Source organism: Sphaeramia orbicularis, chromosome 2 (genome assembly GCF_902148855.1).
Source record: "Sphaeramia orbicularis chromosome 2, fSphaOr1.1, whole genome shotgun sequence".
In the NCBI taxonomy this organism is placed as follows: domain Eukaryota; kingdom Metazoa; phylum Chordata; class Actinopteri; order Kurtiformes; family Apogonidae; genus Sphaeramia; species Sphaeramia orbicularis.
The window spans coordinates 21,482,866-21,498,434 of NC_043958.1; the positions used below are offsets into that span (position 1 = coordinate 21,482,866).

Below are 15,569 nucleotides of genomic sequence, written 5' to 3' on the forward strand. Positions count from 1 at the left end.
GGTCCAAACTAGCCCAAGGGATGAATTCATGAAATGCAAAAATTACACTGAACATATTAACAATCATGGATGTTAAAAACATTTTAGTTCAGGAACTACATACAGACCAATTCAATCTCAAGTGCCAGTAAAATACTATCATATTAAACTATAAACAATGTCAATGTCCTCTTTATTTTAGTATAAAAAAAGTACAATTTCATGAAAATATGAACACTTGCAAACAAAAAAATGTGAATAACCTGAACAAATATAAACAACCTGAAACATCTTAAGAGAACTAAATGCAATTTTGACAAAAATGTTTTGCATATTTTTTTGATCTTCTGTGATCTGGAAGTTTTAATGCACATGTGTAAATGATAAACTGAGACATAACATTGTTAAAATTACACTTATTTTTCTTAATACATTTCAAGTTGTTCGTGTTATTTATATTTTTAAGGAAATTTTGTAGATGTAAACATGTTCATAATGGAACTTTTACTTAAATTTTACTTTTTTCACCGTTTTTTTTTTAGCTTTAAGTCAGATTGGGTTGAATGTGGAAATTGAACTAAAATGATTTTGACACACGTGTTTTAAAGGCATTAGTTTTGTGTTAAATGTCATAGATCAAATGAACATATTCAGTGAATATATAGTACAACAAACAAGCTACATTTAATATTTATTGCACCTATCTTTTTGTTTTTGTATTGCTGCATTTCATGAACTCTTAATTTGATGATTTTTTCTTGTTTTTATATGTTTTATTTACTCACTACTTACTAAAAAAAGCCTTATCCATGTTCTATAACTTTAATTCAACATGATGATCCGAAAATCATCTTCCTGCTTTAGCAAACATTGTTTTCTTCGTTGATCAGCAGCGCTCACTGACTCAAACAGTGTGAATCTAACACTTTGCTGTGTCATAATGGCCCAGACTGTTCCAGAGCATCATCAAATGTGTGTCATTCTTTATACATGTAAATGTCGTAATTAACACTGGCTGAAATTAAGATGTTTTTATCATTATTAGTAATAGTTCACCATCGGTCTGTCATAATTTATAGCATCATGTATTTGTTTTCCCATCACATTTGTTTTCACATGGTTTGTAGAAATGATTATTCTGACTTTTGTCACTTATCATGTGAGTTCAAGCTGATTAAATTAATTCTAGGTATTAAAAAACAAAAGCCTGAAACAGTTAAAACATTTTGTATAGTTTGTTGAATGTGTGTAACATCTAATACTCAGCATTCGCATTTAACAGTCACCTCCAGCGAGTGTTAATTTTGACTATTTTAAATGTAGTTTTAGTCAGTCTTTAGACAAAAATATTATTTAATCAATAATTTACTCATCTAAACTATTTTAGTTTTAGTCTACTTTTATTCAAATAAATATCATTCGAATTTAGTCAACTAAATTCCTATGTAATACTATAATGGATATCTGAGGTCATAATTTTGACTTGGATTAAATGAAACTTCTAAGGTTTCAAAAACAAATGTGTCTTTATTTGCCACAGGTTTTATTAAAACGCAATCGAAAAAACAATGACAAGTACAGTCCTGCTTTTGCCGGCTAAGGCTACGTTTAGACAGTAACGATCTGAACCAAAAACGCAAAAGTGCTGTTGCGTTGTCACTTTTAATTCCGCATTTATAAGAGCATTTTGGGGGAAAACTCTGCATGCTGACAGACACGCAAAAGTGAGTGAAATTTCCTATTTATCGATGTAGTATGCATGCCAGGTAGCTAGGTGGCATCACCACCAGCAAGACCAATGCGAAATACAATCACGAAACAGGAAACAGAACATGGCAAGTCGTGACAATTGCTGAAACAACTCTTGGATGTAAATTAGAGCAGCTAGGCCAGTGGTTCCCAACATTTTTTGACTCATAACCCCATTTTAACATCACAAATCTCTGGCGACCCCAGACATTTAAAACGGAGCCTTTTTTTTTTTTTTTGCAATTTTTTTTTTTTTTTTTTACCTCCACCAAGGAGTTTATGTTTTTGCCAGGGTTTGTTTGTCTGTCTGTCTGTTTGTTTGTTTGTCTGTCCGTTAGTGTGGAACATTACTCAAAAAGTTATGGACAGATTTTGATGAAATTTTCAGGGCTTGTTGGAAATGGGATAAGGAAGAAATGATTAAATTTTGGTGGTGATCGGGGGTGGGGGGGGCCCACGGGGGGGGGGGGGGGGGGGGGGGGGGGGGGGGGGGCACTGATCAGCCTTGGTGGAGGTCTGCGCTCTCTGAGTGCTTCTAGTTTTGATCATGTAATAGTTTGCTATAATATGTTGCAAATAAACATTAATTTTAGGCAACATTTAGTCTATATAACGTATATTATTATGGACGGAGGCAGAAAAGCCAGGTGTAGATTACTGCACAAAGTGAGAATTTGATTTTCCTTGGTCAGGATATGTACAGTCAGTCCAGCTTGGATTTGCAAGGCTGACAATTAATACTGAACAAACAAGAACTCAAACTATGAATTATGAAAGAGCTGCAGCATCTGAAACTGACCACAATGAACATTTGACAGATAAACAGTGCGATAGTACTTCAGTTTCAGCTTCAGAGCTTGTCATGTCTTTTATGGATTGTGATTGTCTCTGTCAACTCACCATATATTTTTTATTAGTAAGTTTTTGTATTTTATTTTTTTATCAATTAGTAGAAATATCAAGCGACCCTATTTAAATTCCAGGCGACCCCACATGGGGTCCTGACCCCATGGTTGGGAAAATAATCAGGGAAATAATCCAACATGTTTGTAAATTTCCCTATGAGATGAATAAAGTATCTATCTATCTATCTATCTATCTATCTATCTATCTATCTATCTATCTATCTATCTATCTATCTATCTATCTATCTATCTATCTATCTATCTATCTATCTATCTAAACCACAGGTGTCAAACATGCGGCCTGGGGCCCAAATCCAGCCCACCAAAAGTGTCCAGTCTGGCCCCTGGGATGAATTTGTGAAATGCAAAAATTACACTGAAGATATTAATCATTTTAGTTCAGGTTCCACAAACAGACCAATTTAATCTTCAGTGGGTCGGATCAGTAAAATACTATCATAATAACCTATAAATACTCACAAATCCAAGTTTTTCCTTTGTAAGTGTAAACATTTTCACTTCCTTTTATTGTGTTTACACTAAAACAAACTAACATTTCACAAAAACACCAAAAACCTGAACAAATTTGAACATTTTGAAATATCTGAAGTGTAATTTTACCAATATTCTATCAGTTATTAAATGTTTTGTGTATTTGTTGATCCGCTGTACGTTGTAATTTAATGTGTAAATGATAAACTGAGACATAATATTGTGAAAACTGCATTTCGTTTTCTTAAGAAATGTCAGTTTGTTCATGTTATTCACATTGTTTTAAAGGACAGTTGGTAGATGTAAACATTTTCATCGCATAATTTTACTTTTTTTTGCTCTAAAACATAGAGGAAAGCTTGGAGTTGACATTATTTATATGTTATTATGTTATTATTTTACTGGTCCAGGCCCACTACAGATTAAATTTGGCTTAATGTGGCCCCTGAACTAAAATGAGTTTGACACCCCTGATCTAAACGCTACATGATGAGAAAGTGCAATTTTGCGTTTTCAACCCTTAAGACCAAGGGTCACCAATCCTGGTCCTCGAGGGCTGGTATCCTCCATGTTTTAGATGTATCCCGCTTCCAACACACCTGATTAAAATGATAAGCCTATCATCAAGCTCTGCAGAAGCCTGATAATGACCATCACGTACGCTGGAAGAGGGAAATATTTAAAACATGCAGGATACCGGCCCTCGAGGACCAGGATTGGTCACGCAAGAGTAGAGCATTTTTAAGATTTCCACTCTGGAAGGTGGGTTCACTTTTTTGCGTTTTCAACCCTCAAAAATGCCGTTGCCGTCGAAACAAAAGGCACATCTCATCAAATATTTTGGTGTTTTGTTAACTGGGCCTAAGTCAGTCTTTTTGCTCTTGTGAATTACTTTTTATTTAGTTATCATTCTCATTTTCGTCAGAAAAAAATATGTCGTCGACGAAGACTATGACGAAATGTATTCATCGACAAAATTAACACTGCCAACAGCCACCCACTTCTTTTAACTTCAGCTCTCTGCAAAGTGTTAAAAAGCAGTTAAATGCAATTAAAATAGAAGGATATTTCATATTAACCGATAATGATGTACAAGTAAAAGTTACAGACACAGAGTGCAAATCACTAAGATGATGTCTCGAGGACCTGCTGAGTGCATGCAGCAACTCAATACTCGTTTTCGTACTTAACTTCTGTGACACGTCTTAGTAGCGCATTCCCCTCAGACAACCTTATAATTTGGTGTTAAGATCTGTGCTTAATGATAGAGGGTCTAAAGGCTGACTGAATGAAAGGAGATTTTCCTCTGTGAGACAATGACATGGCGGATCTTTGGAAGCCATTACCCCGGGTTTTCAGTTTAATAAAAATGCCAGGAGCAAGGACGTAATAGAATTGAACAGTTGAGTTGAGAAGTGTTGAATGTGAGATTTCTGCAGGTCAGACGCCTTTTTTATCAAAGAGCCGTGTGCTGTCTTATTCAACAACCTTTGAATCTACACTGAAACGGACCGTGTTGCATCAGCTGACGCGAGATCATCAAACATTCTTGCCGTTCGGTTATTCAATATATGAACCTTTGACACAATTATGTGCATAATTTTAAATGTTTAGTGTTTTGGACTTTGAGGCGTTCTCCGGTCAACCTCGGAACTGGATGTTTGAAAAGGATAAAAAGGATATTGCATAAATTCATTCATCAACTTCTGAACCCGCTTTATGCTCACTATAGTCGCGGGGGGTTGCTGGAGCCTATCCCATCTACCTATGGGTGAAAGCGGGGTACACCCTGGATGAGTCGCCTGTTCATCACAGTGCCGACATATAAAAATAAACAATCACTCTCACATTCACACCTATGGGAAATTTAAATTAAAGGTGGGGTGTGAGATGTTTTCCTGGAGCATTTTTTTTTTTTTTTACTATCTTGCTTAAAATCCTCTTGACACCCTGATTACAAGCAATTAATTACATTTTCTAACACAAAAATAAAATAATTTAGTCACCTGTGGAATGGACAGGACTGAAAAAACACCATCCAATCATTTTAAGCACCCAATTGAAATGATTGAACAGTGTTATGTCTATCAAACTCAACTGCCATTTGTCCCTCCCCCCTCTGTGCGTACCCCTCTTCGTGCATGAATCGTGCGTTCTCAGAGGCTTGGAGCACTTGAACAGGAAACAAAGCCATAGCCAGAGCTTGGCTATAGAGCACAGGTGTCAAACATGCGGCCCGGGGGCCAGAACTGGCCCGCCAAAGGTTCCAGTCCGGCCCGCGAGATGGATTTACAAAGTGCAAAATGCAAAAATTACCCTGAAGATATTAATAGTCAAGGGCATCAAACTCAAAAATAATAGCATAATAACCTAAAAATAATAACTCCAAATTTTCTTCTTGGTTTACTGTGAGAAAAATAATATGACATCATGCCTCTAAATAATGGCAACACCAATTTTTTTCTCTTTGATTTATTGCAAAGAATATTAAATTGTGATATCCTTTAACAATAAACTGTTAATAACCTAAACAAATATGAACAACCTGAAATGTCTAAAGAAAAATAAGTGCAATAACAATATTCTGCCTGTTTTGTGTCTTGGTAGATCTGATCTGTAATGCACATGTAGAAATCATAAGTTGAGGCATAATATTGATCAAATTGTACTTATTTTTCTTCAGAAATTTCAGTTTTTTTCCAGTTATTCACATCTTTTTTGTTCTGGTTGGAAATAGTTTCATCATTTAATGTTGTTTTTTGCACTAAAAAAATTGGAGTTGTCATTATTTATAGGCTATTATGCTATTATTTGACTGGTCTGGCCCGCTGGAGGTCAAACTGGGCTGAATATGGCCCCTGAAAGAAAATGAGTTTGACACCCCTGCTATAGAGGGTATGCATATACATCACTTTCCCCCTAGGCCACGCCCCTCTAAATCAGACTGAGTGGCAAAAACCAACCTGCTCAACATGACGGAGTATAGCAGTAAACACAGTGAGACTGGAAAAATGTGAAATATGAAATTAAATTAAGGACAGTTGGACTGGACATGGATCCGTACGAGCTACCAAAGAACAAGTGGTCCATGAACATTAACATGTGGACAGAAATGGAGTATCCTGACCTGATCCAGGGTGGAGGCGATCATCGCTATTTTTACCTGAAACAAATATACATGGTTTCATCATCACTGACAACCAGGGTCCAAAACTAGGGCCCAGAAACTACTGGTCCACAGTGCATCTGTTGTAGACCATGTACTGACCCCAGTGAATATATGCATCTACTGGGACTGAGGAGATTTACGTCTAGTTCAGATCAAGTACTTTATACAGCACAGATACTACTGCTGTGGACCAGCAGGGGACGACTTTATTCTTGTAAATTATTATATTTTTCCCACCTGTTTTTAAATTATGACGTTATTCTTGTAATATTATGGCTTTATTGTCAGAATATTATGACTTTAATCTCATAAACGAATGACATGTTTGTTAAATTATGATTTTTTTTTTTATATAACTACGACTTTATTCTCATAACATTGTGATTCTTTTTGTATTCAACTTTATTCTCATAAAATTACAGGTTTTATATCAATATTTTATGACTTTATACTCGTAGTGACAAGCGTTTTTATTTTCTTATGTGGTCCTAATACGCCGTCGTAGCTTTATTCTCCAGTTCCCCCGTATTTGAAAAACTAGGTTAGCCTCAGTTTTTAGTTTACAAATCATGTAGGAGCACAAGGTTCAGAATCACAAAATGACGACAAAAACCATGAAAGATCTGATCATGAAACCAAGAGCTTTACTAAGAAGTAACGTTAGCCAAAACAATACGTCATTTAAGGTCTGATTTGACCCAAAAATACAGCATAAATTAACGTTACCTGACACCAAACAGGATCCACGGATCTAGGTTTGGTTTCCTGGATTTGTGGATCCATCTGCTTCTCTTTTCTTTGTCTTTCGGTGTCTGTAAAATGATAGCTCCGACCGCTTTTCAAATCTGTTCATACAATCAATCTCCCAACAGCACTTCACCATTTTATTAAATATTGTTCTTCAGTTTAGACAGTACTGAAGCCAACGCTGTCACTCATCTCCCTCTTTCTGCCACTCAGTGGGTGGAACCGTGGTGACTTCCGCTAGCGGTGACGTCACTTGCATACCCTCTATAGTAGCTATATTAGGATGGAAATTGTGTTGTTGCTAACACAAACAAAGGTATGCATGGATTGGAGCTGGGGTTGGGGGTCGTAGCTGGGTCCATAGCTGGGGTTGGAGCCGGAGCTGGGGGCCAGAGCCGGGCAAATTGTTGGTGTGCAGCACTCGAGAACCCTTGGGAACAAGCATTGTGCGTCCCAGTACTCTGAAGGAGTGGCTTCAGGGAGATGTCTGAAGAAAGGGGTTTGGACTTTTGAATTGAGTAATTTCAAAATGTACTTACTCAAACTGTTTTTCTAAGATCTTGTACCCCATCTTTAACCTATCAGTATTTGGATGGTCGGACGAAGCTTGAGTACCTGGAGAGAACCCACGCAAACACGGGGAGAACATGTAACTCCACAAAAAATCAAACCCAGGACCTACTTGCTGTGATTCGACAGTGCTATCTACCACTGTGTCACCTCTGTATAAACTCACCAAGTAAAAAAATAATTTAAAAAAAGACTGCATTCAATGCTGGCTAAGAGCAAGGGCAAGTCTGAATTGCTTGTTTCAAAGTCAATATTTCACCACCAAACATATCATAAAAAGCTCACAAGACAGCCAGAGAGATGTTTTGTTGGCTATATCTGAGTGTTTGAGAGACAGTGTCCTGAAATGTGCTGCGAGCTAGGAATGAAACCTGCAAGCGTCTGCAGGGAATCCTCAGTAGACCGGATCATCTGGGAAAGGAGACCTTCTAGCCTGAAGTCTTCCAAAGTCTTATAAAGTCAAGTGACTCAAAGGAGGCAGCTCACGAAATGGGACACAGAGAAAGTAGACCGAGTTGAAAACGTTTGAAAAGCAGCCTTGAGACCACAATCAAGCACTACAGCACTGGATATAATTATACTACAGAAGATTGGGGGCATCAGTTACTCATGCAGACAAAATAACTGATGCAGACTTAAAAAAGAGATGACAGAGGTGGCTGGTTCAGTTTCCCCAAATGGCTGGGAAAATCTGGACAGCAAAGTTAATGAGAAACACGTTCCCCTCTCCACACAACTCCCATTGAAATGTCCTTGGGCGAGACAATTAATCCCCACCAGCTCAAGAGGAACTCCTCTGAGGCTAATAGTGGAGGACTGTGGTCGAGCCGGGCAGATCCCAGGTGTGAATGTGTGTAAGTGTATCAAAGTGAAGCCGGGCCATTCTCAAAACACAGCATGCATGCTCGGTGAACCTTCGCAGGATAAGTGAAGGTTAGAAAAATCTATTTAAGGTTTTTGACAAGGCAGCAAGTGGAACCAAAAAGTTGGTGGGGGCAGGTCAGAGTTTGCCACTGGAACTGAAAAGTCCACATCGCTGCTGCTGCCATTTGGGATTTCTATAAACTAAGTTTTACTTCCGTAAGAAGTGTCATCTCATCCAAATGCCACCATACACCAGAAATCACATGATTTAAGAAGAAATGATGGATGACATGTTTAACCTTTTACAGCCTAAAATAGTCCGCCGGGAGTTTTTTTTTTTTTTCTTATTTTGACTTTAAAAAGGTTAGAAAACATACTGTGAGTGCGTCCGTTTGCCCATTCTTCCAGAGTACTTTTAAAAAAAAAAAATTATTTCATTTATTTGTTTATTTGACAGGGACAATGTACTTTCATCAGCATTACTGTAAATGTACTTAGCTGAAAGCAGTGTTTTTCAACTTTGGGATCGAGACCCCACGTGTGGTCACTTGAAATTTCTAGTAATTGATAAAAAAAAAAAAAAGAAAAACTTACTAATAAAAACATATGGTGAGTTGACAGAGACAATCACAATCCATAAAAGACATGACAAATTCTGAAGCTGAAACTGAAGCACTGTGGTTCTGTTTATCTGTCAAATGTTCATTGTGGTCGGTTTCAGATGCTGCAGCTCTTTCATAATTCATAGTTTGAGTTCTTGTTTGTTTAGTATTAATTGTCAGCCTTGTAAATCCAAGCTGGACTGACTGTACATATCCTGACAAAGGAAAATCAAATTCTCACTTTGTGCAGTAATCTACACCTGGCTTTTCTACCTCTGTCCATAATGATATACATTATATAGACTAAATGTGGCCTAAAATTAACTTGTACTTGCAACATAGTATAGCAAACTATTACATGATCAAAAACATATTAATTTTAGCAAAAAAAAAAAAAAAGTGTCCGTTTTGAATGTCTAATATCGGCCCGATATTGGCATAAAAATGTAATATCGGTGAATATCGTTATCGGGGTTTTTTTGCCTATCATTAAAACTGATAAAATAATGCTTTGATTTTGCCAGCATTTACCGACACGTAAATGAAGCATTGTTTTTTTCTGAAAGAAATGTGCAGTTTTCAAAATTGTACAATAGAGTTGCCACACTGTAATAGACTCATGGAGGGAGGGAGAGAAAATAAATAAATATGGCATTTTTTCCACAACTTAAGTTGAAGTATGTATTCTTTGCACAGACAGTGTTTACATTTTGAAAGCCTTGTTGCATTTGAGAATGCATCCAATGGGACATCACAATAAAATTAGGCATGATGTGTTAATTCCATGACAGGAGATGTGTGATGTTACCTAAAATTTGTTTAATAGCCCACATATATCGGCAGCGGTATTGGTAGATATCGGAAATTAAGCGTTGGACAATATCGGCATATCGGTTTTTGGCAAAAAAGCCAACATCGGACATCCCTATTAAAATGGGGTCAAAAAAGGTTGGGAACCACTGGCCTAAAGGCTATTTTTCATCTGTTGTCCCTGTACAGATGTTAGAGAGTCACCCTATAAACAGGATACATCAGCATTAATACAATGTAAATCACATTCATAAACCTGTACAATATACATTTAGCGAAAAATTAGACAATATGATGCATTAAAGTGTCAATGCATTGTTAGGAGCAAGGGCAACTACAAACTACAGGGACTGATATTGGCCAGTCTGATTGTTCAAAAGCCATTTTCTGAGTTTTAAAGGAGTGATATTTTGCTTTTTTCAATGGAATTCTGCATTTTAAAACATTTCCCTGTGGTCTACATAAACTGTAAATGCTATGCTTGGGTTTGAATTCTTCATTAATTCAACTCAACAGGTTCATCTTCAACCCTATTTCTGGGTCATGACACCAGAAAGGTCGTTTTGAGCACTGGCCATTTAAATGCAAATGAGCCACTTCAGGTTGTTGATCGTGCTTTCTGTCCCATTCAGCCACTTGTGTTTGTTAATACAACCAACAACTGAAAATTTTACAGAATCGGCGCCAAGTTTGTACATATTTTCAGTTTTTACTACAACTGCTGCTGACAAAGAATTATGGCGTACTCTGAGAAATTTTCATCAGAAGTCTTCACCTTATATGTGCAAATGTTGTGACATGATGCAACAAATTAAGAAGAAATAAAAAGAAGTTGTAGAAATTCACTCGATTTTCACTAAAATTAATATAAAGATAGCTTTGCAGCACCTGGAGGGTTCAAATTCAAAGTTTATGAACACAAATAAATGAACCAAAGACTAATAAAAGTGGATTTAGCAAAATACGACATTGTATGTGGGCATTTCCCTGATATTTACAGGTACTGTGTTCTACTTATGAGCAGCTTTAAATGAAAAAGATGACTGACCAAATACGATCTTCTTTCAAAATCTTTTAATAATGACAGTCTTTTACAATTTCCTACATGTCATAATTCTGCTGAAACTGCTTCTTCTCCAGCCTCTAGTACAGGTGTGAGTGAAATTACCATAATGATCCAATTAAACCTATAAAGCGCAACATCTCAGGTTTCAGATACTGTTGGAATTTCTCCAATTGCACAAACAGTGACAGAGTTACAGCCATCCAAACTGCTGTGTCAGCGATGACACGTCAGGTTTTAAAGAGTTAATATAAAGTTAAACTTTACCAACTTCTGTCTTTGTGAGGGTTTTATTCGTGCAAGGTCAATTACATTCAGGCACTGCAATACATTCATTTACTCAAAGGGAAGAAGAAAAAAAAAAAAAGAAAAAAGAATTGTGGAATGACACAAGTTGTGATTTGGAGCGACACAGGAGTGAATTAGAGAAGCGAGAGTGCAAATAGATGACAGAGTTTAGATGGAAGCAACTGGAAACATATGTGTCAGCTGCAATGTGTGTAAATATTTACTTAATATAAAAGTACATGTCCATTAATATCAACAAATACACAAGGGAATCTACTTTAATATATCAAAATGTGAAACTGAAGTAAAAAAAAAAAACAAAAAAATTCAGTTTATCTATGTCAGATTCCAGTTCCCATTGGATCAGTTTTTTTTTTTTCTTTAAAGTACACACTTCCCAGTGTCTTATTTACTGGCATAGCTGTGTTGTGGGTTTGACCAGTGGGTGAATGTCTGCCTAATTAGGCCACAATATAAATAGAATTAGCAGCGGGAAAAGGAGGGAGGTGATAGTCCGACCACCATTACGGTTTCAGTTGGGAAACACCTAAATCATGATTAAATTAGCACCAGCGCTGTGTTCCAAATACAAGCACTTGGTGGAATAAAATCATTAGTGTTTGGACCTGGAGTTGTGGGGCAATGTCGGGAGGGTTATTTATAAACTGTATTTCAGTGCTAGTATTAAATGAACATGGCATTCACACAATAATACTGTTATCTGAAATAAACTGCTACCACGAGTCGCTCTGAGTGTTATATAATGTACATTCACTGGCCACTTTATTAGGTACACCTTTTCAGTGCTATATTAATGCAAATATTTCATCACACGGCATTTAGACATGTAGATATGATCAAAATCATTCAAACCAAGTATCAGAATGAGGGGATAAAAAAAGGTGATCAGGAGTATTTGCAAGAACTGCTGATTTAGTGTGATTTTACAGAAAATCAGAGGAAAAAGAGGAAATATCCGGCACAGGTAACAAACCTGCAACAGTGTGAGGCTTATGTCAATATGGACTTTTTTGAAGGCAAGCAGGAGTTCAAATTAGTACTAACACAGTGTACCTAATAAAGTGGCCAGTGTGTTCAGTGACGCTTAATACAGATGTGTAAATAGTGTAGTAATAAAAGCAAAAAATTATATCGGTTCACTGTGAAGATACACTTAAACAAAATAACACAAAATAAATCTTTAAATAGTAATCACCTAAAAAAAAATAAAAAATAAAAAAATAAATAAATAAATAATAAAAAAAAAAAAAAATATATATATATATATATATATATATATATATATATATATATATATATATATATATATATATATATATATATACAGGTGGGGAAGCAAAATTTACAATGAACATTTAGTTGTTTTTTCTCAGCAGGCACTACGTCAGTTGTTTTGAAACCAAACATATATTGATGTCATAATCATACCTAACACTATTATCCATACCTTTTCAGAAACTTTTGCCCATATGAGTAATCAGGAAAGCAAACATCAGAGTGTGTGATTTGCTGAATGCACTCGTCACACCAAAGCAGATTTCAAAAATAGTTAGAGTGTCCATAAAGACTGTTTATAATGGAAAGAAGAGAATGACTATGAGCAAAACTATTACGAGAAAGTCTGGAAGATACTATTAAAGAAGAATGGGAGAAGTTGTCACCCAAATATTTGAGGAACACTTGCGCAAGTTTCAGGAAGCGTGTGAAGGCAGTTATTGAGAAAGAAGGAGGACACAGAATAAAAACATTTTCTATCATGTCAATTTTCTTGTGGCAAATAAATTCTCATGACTTTAAATAAACCAATTGGTCATACACTGTCTTTCAATCCCTGCCTCAAAATATTGTACATTTTGCTTCCCCACCCTGTATATATATATATATATATATATATATATATGGAGATGTGTGTCCATTATTGGAGTTAAATTTTGGAATGATGCCAACATAAATTTCAAAACATGTAATTCTTTTTTGGTTTTTAAGAAAATGGTTTGTAAAGCTATTTTTGAAGCTTATAAATGCGATTAATTATCTGTTGTTGTTGTTGTTGTTTCTTTGGAGGTTGGTAGCCTAAAAAGTTGTAATATAGGATAGGCTTTGATAAGCAGTCTGCTTCTGCCTATACCTTTTCAGTCATTATTCAACACATTATTCAACACATGATTGTTGATTTTGTGATTCTGTGATTCTTTTCTTTCTTTTGCGTGAAATGTCAATACTGTGTACAATATTTGGTGTTGTCATGACTGAATAAACTACTACTACTACATATATATATATATATATATATATATATATATATATATATATATATATATATATATATATATATATATTTCTAGCTGTAACTATGATGGCCAATAATGTAACTAAATATAATTATCCATACTTTGTATTTCCAATATGTGCATTCTTCTCTTCCCGAATATTGTTTGTGAGATGATTATTTATTGATGCATCAAAAAAAAAAAAAAAAATCAACTATCAAGATCTGTTTACAGCGTTTTGTCATTTAAAGTATATCTCATTTTTCACTGCTCAGTAACTGGCAGAAACTCCATCAACGGGGGAAAAAAAAAATCATCATAATAAAGACAATGTTTTGTTTTTCCTCTGTCAACCCAGACAACTTTGCCAAACTTCAATTTGGGCTTTTTCAGAATAACAATCGATGCACAGCTGATAGCCGCCGTCTGCCACGCACGGATACAGATGCGTACGCGATAGCCGAGCAATAACACACTCCCCATAATGTTCCCGTTCCCACTAATGTGTAGTAATGATTTCGTAGAATCATGCAAACACAACATCACCAAGGACCATTGCCCTCAACCCTACAGCCTAACTAAATGCTAAATACTGTGCATCAGCCCACCCCTCCAAGTTATTGCAGTCACAGAATGAAAAATAATCAAAGTCTGGAAAGCATTCAGGAATTTGCTGGCAGAGAATAAACGAGATATGTATTTTCTTCTTCTTCTTCTTCTTTTTTTTTTTTTTCAGCGTCTCTCATTCCCTCGTTCCCCCCGCAGTAAGAGTAAAATTATAAATCATCTCCCCGCAGACAAAATTTCATGCTTGATGGGTGAACAACTCCAGCATCTGGTGGGGTCCTGTGATGAGGTATGTTCCAAGTTTCTCCCTCTCTCAGCTTCCCCTGGGCTGATCCAGGGCATCACCAGTATCCTGCCAAATGTTACACACGTGCAGCTGAAATGATAACACACATCAAAAAAAAAAAAAGAAAAAAAAAGCAGATTAATATTTACCAGCTACCTTCTTTAATCCCGAACCCATGGCGCAGATTTGAAAGCGGTGTATGTGAAATCTCCGATGGAGATTCATGTCACATCACAAGGTGTGTACACACCTGAAGGAGACGTTCCCGCTCAGTGCACATGGGACCCTGGAGTGTGTCCAAACAAACCTTGTATCTTTTAACAACAAGCCTGGAGCCAGTGGTCAGACCCCTGGGTGGAAATCCACAAAAATCTGTGATATTGCAGTTTGGAAAGGAAGAAATCAACTTTTTCTTTCCTGTTGTAAATGTAGAATTGATGCTGTGGAAGTTTGAGGCAAAACATCATATTAACCCTTTCATGCATGAATTATGAGAACCTTAGTCAAGATTTTTTTTTTTTTTTCTGGAGTGTTTTTATACCTCCTTAGGCGTAAAAAAAAATTGTGATTGTTTTTGTTTTTGTTTTTTTTTCATTTAATTTTTTTTAGTAAAGAAATATATATTCAAAACCCATTATCAGAAAGTAAAATGAAAACAATGAAATAAAAACATTTTTAAGGCTGCTAATTTGATGTTTTCTCACATTTTACCATACTCTAATGCTAGTTATTACAACTTCATTTCTATATATAGTAATTATTTGTTTTAATCTGTTTATTTCTTTGTATTTTATGAATTGTTTGTTTTATCTTGTTGTGCAGTGTCCTTGGGTGTCTTGAAAGGTGCTTATAAATAAAATGTATTATTATTATTATTATTATTATTATTATTATTATTATTATTATTATTATTATTATTATTACTTCATATATTATGCAAAAAACAACTCAAAAAACAATATTCTGCGACATGTTCAATTGCTGATTCACAACTAGCACCATTTTTTGTTCAAATCTATGTTTGTTTGTTGTTGTTGTCATTTTTTTTTCTTATTATTTTTGTTCTTCTGATTACTATTATTGTCATTATTATTATCATTATTATTATTATTATTATTATTATTACTTATATTACTTATTGCTTGTATATCCTTGTTATGCCTACTGTTACTATTATCACTATTACT

General features: G+C 35.6%; 1 long non-coding RNA gene across 1 annotated transcript in view; it reads left to right on the forward strand.

Annotated features, from left to right (window-relative positions):
* Nucleotides 1-3,867: 3,867 nt before the first annotated feature.
* Nucleotides 3,868-15,569, forward strand: part of LOC115435738 (uncharacterized) — a 22,390-nt gene continuing 10,688 nt past the window's right edge. Inside the window, exon 1 of the long non-coding RNA XR_003937734.1 lies at nucleotides 3,868-3,968. This is a non-coding gene — a long non-coding RNA (uncharacterized LOC115435738). The remainder of the gene's footprint in view (nucleotides 3,969-15,569) is intronic.